At 65.1% G+C, this 7,385-nt stretch overlaps 1 non-coding gene across 1 annotated transcript; it reads right to left on the bottom strand.

Moving 5' to 3' along the window:
• Positions 1–1,248: 1,248 nt before the first annotated feature.
• On the bottom strand, positions 1,249–1,401 carry LOC129133445 (5.8S ribosomal RNA). Its single transcript, XR_008535984.1, has one exon. It is a non-coding gene; the product is annotated as a 5.8S ribosomal RNA (ribosomal RNA).
• Positions 1,402–7,385: the final 5,984 nt, after the last annotated feature.

Raw genomic sequence — 7,385 nt, 5'->3', positions numbered from 1 at the left:
TCAACTTTCCCTTACGGTACTTGTTGGCTATCGGTCTTGTGCCGGTATTTAGCCTTAGACGGAGTTTACCACCTGCTTTGGGCTGCATTCCCAAGCAACCCCACTCTGAGAAGCCCCGGGCCCAGCATGCCGGGGGGCCGCTACCGGCCTTACACCGTCCGCGGGCTGCAGCCTCGATCACAAGGACTTGGGTCCCCCAAGAGCGCCGCCGGGGGGGGGGGGGCTTCTGTATGCCACATGTCCCGTGCCACACCGCGGGTCGGGGATTTGGCACTGGGCTTTTCCCTCTTCGCTCGCTGTGACCGAGGGAATCCTTGTTAGTTTCTTTTCCTCCACTGACAAATATCCTTAAATTCAGCAGGTCACCACGTCTGATCTGAGGTTGTAAGCCCAAAGCTCGGCCACGCCGCAGACGGGGGTGTGCGCGGAGATGGCCACCTTGTCTCCCTCGCCCGCTACACCGCCCGCCCCCCTCTTCTCCGCGCTCCCGGAGGGAGCTGGAGAGAGAGAGCGCACGCGAGCGATGAGGAGATGGAGAACCCCATCCCGGAGACGATAACCAAAAAAGGGAGCGCGGCAGAGACGGCCCCGTGCGGGAGGACCAGCCGGGCGGCGGCGTGCGCGACGACCTCGGTGGGGAGAGAGAAAGGAGTGACGGCGCCCCTTGGCGCACCCCGAGACCGCGACAGAGGAGGAGGGGGCGGACGGAGGGAGGAGGGGGTCGGAAGCCCCGTCCCTGGCGCTCTTGCTCTCGCGTGCAGCAGCATGGCACGGTACCGCCGCGGTACGAACCCGCAGACAGCTGCCCGCGCTGGGGGGAGGCCAGGGGCGAGGCCCGCGCCTCGCCTCCCCTTCTCGCCCTCCTCTCTCTTTATCTCGGCCCTCGGCGGCGCATTTCGACACCGTCTCTCGCTGTCCCCAGGCTGCTGCGTCACCGCATCCGTGGCACGGTCCCGGCGAGGACGAGCTCCGCCCCAGCAGCTCGCTGCATTTAGGGGGACGAAGACCCTGCGCGGTGAGGACGACGACAATGACCGCGTCGACGACGACGCCCACTGAGCCGCAGGGAAGGCATCGAGGCCACCTAGGGAAACGTTTCCCTCGCCAAACCCCTGACCGCCTTCCCACCGGGAACCAGCGGGACGCCGCCGCCGCCACCGCCACCGCCGCCCACCGCGGGCAACCGGCCTGTGAGGCAACCCCAGCTGCGCTGCCAGGGTGGCCCCCGGACGGCGATTGATCGTCAAGTGATGCTCAGACAGGCGTAGCCCTGGGAGGAACCCGGGGCCGCAAGTGCGTTCGAAGTGTCGATGGTCAATGTGTCCTGCAATTCACATTAATTCTCACAGCTAGCTGCGTTCTTCATTGATGCACGAGCCAAGCGATCCACCACTAAGACTCGTCTGCCTTTCGGGCACCGCTCACGCCGAGCGGCCCTTTTTTTTGTTACTCTGGCGGCGAGGACGCGTGGGTGTGCGCCTGGCTTCGACCATACAAGCACACAGAAATGGAAGGGGGAAAAAAAAAAACTGGAGACCCACACTCCGATGGCCAGCCCAGAGGCGGGGGAGCCCACGCCCCCGACCGCCTCCCCCTGCGAGCGGAGACGCCGACCTCACAAACGCCGTCCTTCAAAGGCGGCCCAGGCGCCCGGGCTCGGCCCGGCCTCTGTGCGGAGTGCCACACAGGACGCGCCAGAACGCAGGAGGGCACGGCGGCCCGCCCGCTTCTCGCTTTGACGGGATGACACGCACAACACACATGGCTCGCAGCCGGGGGCGTGCGGCCATCGGCCCCCGCACACAGTGGCTCTCCCTCGGCCCCCGACGCCGCGGGCCTCACGGAGCGCCGCCGCGCCGCTGTGCGGCCAGCTTTTCTCTTCCCCCACAGCACGGCCTTTCCTCCGGGCTCGAGATGGCACGCAACGACGACCAGCCCCCGCCGGTGCGCCTCCCGTGGGACCGCTCCCCTGCCGGGCAGGCGAGTGACTGGCGGATGCACTCCGCCGCCAGCCCTGCAGGCGGGTGCCACCGAGACCGAAACCAGTGTCACCGGCTCCCGGGGCGGGCTGGACAGCAGACCCCGTCGCCGCTAGAGCCGCACTCCCAGGACCGCCACCGCCGCGTCGCACCGCCAGGGCCCATTCCCTTGGGGACACGCCCAGCGGAAGGTGGTACAGCGCTGAGCCGGGGGACAACGCCCGCTCTCCTCGTTTGCACGCGGAGACCGGGTGTGGAGAAGCGCTCCTGTGGCCGCCCCGCACGCCTTCCTGCGGCCCACACGTGGCTGGGAAGGGCGATGGAGGATGCGACAAGCGGGGCCCATTACGGGACCGCGGCCGGGCGATGGCGGGCGCCTTCCAGCTGACCATCCCCGCAGGGAGGGACACCCATCGAGCGCCGCCGCCGCCGCCGCTCGGCACGGGGTTGCCCGAGCTCGCGGGCCTCGGCTGCTGGATGGCCCGCATAGCTCTTGCCCCCCATGAGCGGGCGGTTGAGCCAGGGGACGGCCGGCGGACGACGGTGTGGCCAGTGGACGTTCGAGGAGAAAAGGCTGTCGAGGGGAGGAGAGGCGCCGGATGCGCCAGATGCAGAGCTGCGCGCGCCAGAGACCGCAGCAGCGGGCCAAGGAGAGAGAGCGTGGGTGGGCCCAGGTGGCCGCGACCCCGCGGCTGAGGAAGGGCAGAGAGAACGCGCTCTCTGCTGGCGTCGCCTGTTACGACGAGGCGAGCGGGGCGACCCCCGCGGCCGACAGCGCGCCGCGGCCTCTCCGCCGAGGATGGGCCGCGGGGGGGGGGGGGGGGGGCAGGGCGCCCCTCCCCGGCGCGGCACGGTTAACCCCCGCGGCCTGTGGAGGGACAACAACGGCGACGGAGGATTACGACTGGTGACAATGGGACAACCACCACAGGGGATGGCGGGATTAGCTGCTCCCCACCCCTCAGTGGCGCCCCACACGGCCACCGCGTGGCACGCCTGCTGCCACCGCCATGGGCACCGCTGCTGCCACGGCAGGCCACGCCGAGCCGCCCAAGTCTTTAAACCACCGCCCGGCCCCGCCGGCCCCTTTTGGCAAACCCGCAGCATTTGACGACGCCGAGGGAAAAAACCTGGGGGGACCGCCGAGGCGCGGAGCACTAGGTACCTTGCCCTGGGGCGAGGGAAACGACCTGCATGGCCCCACCGGGGTGCCTTCCCAGCTCCTGCCCTCGGGGGAGCATCCACCGACATCTGCCGCCACCACCGCCACGTCCTTCTCGGGGCCCAGGGTTTCCCTCAGCAGCCAGGCGCTGCGCAACCGAGAGGACCGGCATGGCTCGGGCTGCCCCACCAGCGCGGGGGACACGGGCCCGACCACCGAGCACACCTCAGGTGCGCACGTGCACGCGCGGCACGAAGCGCAGCCTAGAACACCCGGAGCCCTCGGCCCTTGGAGTTCCTCTGCCACACACGAGAGGGGGGCCACTCGGCCCGAAAGCGGGGAACTCTGCCAGCTGGCAAAAGCCCCGCTCCCCGGTGTGGGAAGGGCTGGAGGAGCCGCCTGCTCCGAGCCCCGAAGGCGCACACGCCACCCGGCTCCCTTGCCCTTTCCACCTCGGCCACCGAAAGGTGCCACGGCCGGATGGACAGCCGTCGCTCGACGGGCAAAGCAGTGACGGAAGGGACGGGCACGCCTTCGGGAGGGGCCGTGCCGAGCACCCCTCCCTCCCAGCACCTGGGTGGCTTTCTCATGCGCACACCGAGGAGAGCCAAGCTCGGGAGAACTCGGGCCGTGCCACGGCGCCCGCACGTGCCACGCCGGCGACCGGCATTCGGCGATGCCGGCCGTGGCAGCGAGAGGCTCAGGAGCCCGCAGCCGCGCCCCCGCTCTCCGGCGGGGACGGACCAGCGGCAGACCGGTGCAAGACCGGGGTGGGGGGGGGCTGGAGTGGGGGGCGGGGGGGCCAGCGTGCCATGCTTCTAGGCCCGGCCATGACACGCGGTGTAGCGCGGGGAGAGCCCCGCCCGTGCGCACCGTGGTGGGCGCGCGTGGCATGCTTCGCCGCGCTGAGTGGCTTTTTCCCCCTCTCCCGCTTCCGACCCCCAGCGCCCGGAGGTGCCGCGCGCCTCCGGTCTCTCTCTCTCTGATTCCCCGTCAGCTGTGGTCATCATAGTAGGCACAGACAGTACCATCGAAAGTTGATAGGGCAGACATTCGAATGGGTCGTCGCCGCTGCGGGGGTGTGCGATCGGCTCGAGGTTATCTAGAGTCACCAAAGCTGCTGGGTGGGCCCGGGTTGGTTTTGGTCTGATAAATGCACACGTCCCCGGAGGTCAGCGCTCGTCAGCATGTATTAGTTCTAGAATTACCACAGTTATCCAAGGAGCGGGAGAGGAGCGCCCAAAGGAACCATAACTGATTTAATGAGCCATTCGCAGTTTCACTGTACCTCCCATGTGTACTTAGACATGCATGGCTTAAGCTTTGAGACAAGCATATGCTACTGGCAGGATCAACCATGTAGCCGCCGCCTATGGCGGTGCTGCGAAGCGTCATGCGAGCGCCCGGACGGAGCACCCGGACACGCCCAGCCTGCCGACGAACTCGCCTCGCGCCAAACCCCAACCTCCCCGGGCTCCTTTTGCCGCTCCGACCCGCGGGAGCAGCATCGCGGACAAAGACATGGCAGCGGGCGGCGGCATGGCGGTGACAGGCGCCGGCGGCAGGGACGGCAGCCGGCCACATCGCGGCCTGGCGTTGCCTGGGATGGGGAACGGCGCCACGCGCGAGAGACGCCCCTCGGTGACGGCCGACCCCAGCGGCCGGCCCTTCCCGCAACGCTGCGGGCAAGGAGCTGGGACCGCTGCACAGCTTTTCGCCACTCGAATGGAGCACGAGGCTTCCTCTCTCTCTCTCTCTCGCGTTTTTTTTCCCAAAGCCCGCGCCCCGGTTCGAAACTCGGCCTCGAGCTCAAAATGGACGCGTGCGGTGCACGGAACAGGGCTCGGCTGGGGCTGACCCGCCCCCCCACCAAAGCTGAGAAAAACCCGCCCGCTGAAAGGTCGCGGGCGAGCAACCGGCCGCCAGCGAGGTTGGGCCAAGCGGGGCCCCACTCACAGGGAGCGAACACTGTCCCGGCGCGTCCCCCCACCGGGCCGCATGGAAAGCATTGGATGTGCTAGAGGAGGCAGCGACCTGACGAGGCGGGCGCGGCCCGGACACCGAGGCCCCTTTACAGCCAGGGCGGCTCGATCTGCAGCAGGCGGCGGAATGGCAAAGGAGCACAGGGACCGGGCTCTGTTCCACCCACGCCCGCGCCGTATCGGGTTCGAGCACTTTAGCCCTCTCTCTTTTCTCTCCTGCCTCTCTCCCTTCTCGCGGCTCAGCTCCAGCCGCACCGCCGCCCGGCGCTGCTTGCAGCCAGACCCCACATGGGCGCTACCCGGACCGGGGCCAGCACCAGCACCTCACGTGGTTTTTTAAAGACACCTGAAAGCTCGTGGGGCCACGCAGCCGTCACAAATCTCGGGACGGTAAAGACGCCCTTCCCCAAGGCCAGCGGGAGGGGCGACACCTCGCCTGCAACAGAAAGTGAATTGGAAAGGAGACCGCCCTGCCCGAGCACCGGACTCTCCCTGCCGTGGCTTCCCCGTGACAGAGAAGCCTTGGAAGGAGAGCCGGCCTGCCGGGGGCCCTCTCCGACGCCACCTGAAAAGCCACATCGATCAGGCGCGGCTCTGGGAAGGAGCTGCGCCAACGGTGACCAGAGCCCCACGGCCACGGTCCTGGGACAATGGCAACGGCCGCCCGGCCCACCTGCGGATTGGATTGCTTGCGGCAGCAGAGGAGCGCGGGGGGTGACGTCACCCGTCCGCAGCCAACAACGGCTCCCCTTTTGGCTAGGCAACGGCGGGACTGGACCGGCCCCTGCCAGGAGGGGATTCAGCGGCCCTCCCACCCCTTCCGGCCCAGGGAAACTGGCCAAGCGTGCGAGAAAAAGTTCCACCAACCTGGCGCCACGGGCCACCGGCTTTCGCCCGTCCTCGTGGCGGTCGGCTTTCCCTTCTGGAAAAAATAGCCGGGGGACGGCACGACAAAAAAGGCACACGGATGCACGTTTGCAACAACCCGTGCTAGCCACGGGGGCCGCGGGGCTGGCGACCCGGGGCGGGGTGGGGGAGGGGGGGCCTCACTACCCCCCCACAACGGACCCACCAGCATCCTGCTTGCGCCTTCATCGCAATGCTTCTCGGTGCCGTGGCTTAGGGCCGCGAGAGAAAAATAAAAAGGCCCGCGGAGGCCTGGCGGGCGCCCCCCAACTCCACCCGCCTCAACAAAAAGCAATGGACCCGGCGCGGCAAACCCGGCCCCGCCCGGCATAAGCGGCTCAGTCGATCCGGCCACAACCGAGGTAGGCGAGGCGCCGCCGCCTCGCCCAGGACCAATCCGGGGGAGCTCTCCGTCGGGTGCCGGGCCCATTAAAAAAAAAAAAAACTAGGCCAAAAAATTCTGCCCGCCACAACGCGGGTCCCCAGCTTAAGGCCGAGGAAGGGCGACGGCTTCAACAACGCGGGCTGGGGACCACCGCCGCCGCCGAGGCGGACCCACGGGCCCAAAACAACAGCAAATGATTCTGGAGCACAGGCATTGCTTGGAGAAAACTCTCCCCTGCTCTGTCTGGGCAATCCTTAACCAGTGTGCTACATGCCTCTTGCTGCCAATTTCTTGCTCAACAGTGGGATAGATCAATCTGATTCGTGCTAACAATTGTAACTATATTTTAAATATTTTAGAAAATATTTGTTAAAAAGTAAGAGAGGAAAAGGATATGGAATTAGTGACACAAAACAGATGTTTTCAAATGTTCATGAGAAAACAGGATGCAGGATGTAGTTTGAGATACATAATATCCCAAAAGGCAATAGGCCTCAGGATAATTAAAGAATCGGCCTTGACATGGACAAAATTGGGATGATTCCAGCTATCAATGAAATAATAAGGCTTCTTTTTGGAATATAATGCTGGCTTCTATAACACAAGACTTGGGGTGCATGTGCAGCTTGTGGGCTTGTTCAAAGGACAGTGATGATGAGCAGAAGCCTTCGTGGGAAGCGACCACCAAAACCAAAAGACCCCTTAGAAACAAGCAGAGCATGCACTGTGCAGTACAGTGACATAGATTTCAAGAATCAAAAATAGGAGGAGATTGACAGAAAATTATTGATAAATATGTATTAGCATCCAGTCTAGAAGTTGTGTTTGGATTCTTTATCTTTTGAATGGGAGGCAGGGTGAGAAAACCCCCCTGGATCCTGACTGGTTTTGCTTATGCTTTATCCAAACCACTGCCAAATTATTTTGTATCTGCTTGATTTTATTTGATTGCATGATTTCATATGAAATTG

This window comes from Agelaius phoeniceus, chromosome 7, assembly GCF_051311805.1.
Source record: "Agelaius phoeniceus isolate bAgePho1 chromosome 7, bAgePho1.hap1, whole genome shotgun sequence".
Classification (NCBI taxonomy): Eukaryota; Metazoa; Chordata; class Aves; order Passeriformes; family Icteridae; genus Agelaius; species Agelaius phoeniceus.
The sequence above is the reverse complement of the archived record's forward strand: the minus strand, read 5'-3'. Positions and strand labels throughout refer to the sequence as shown.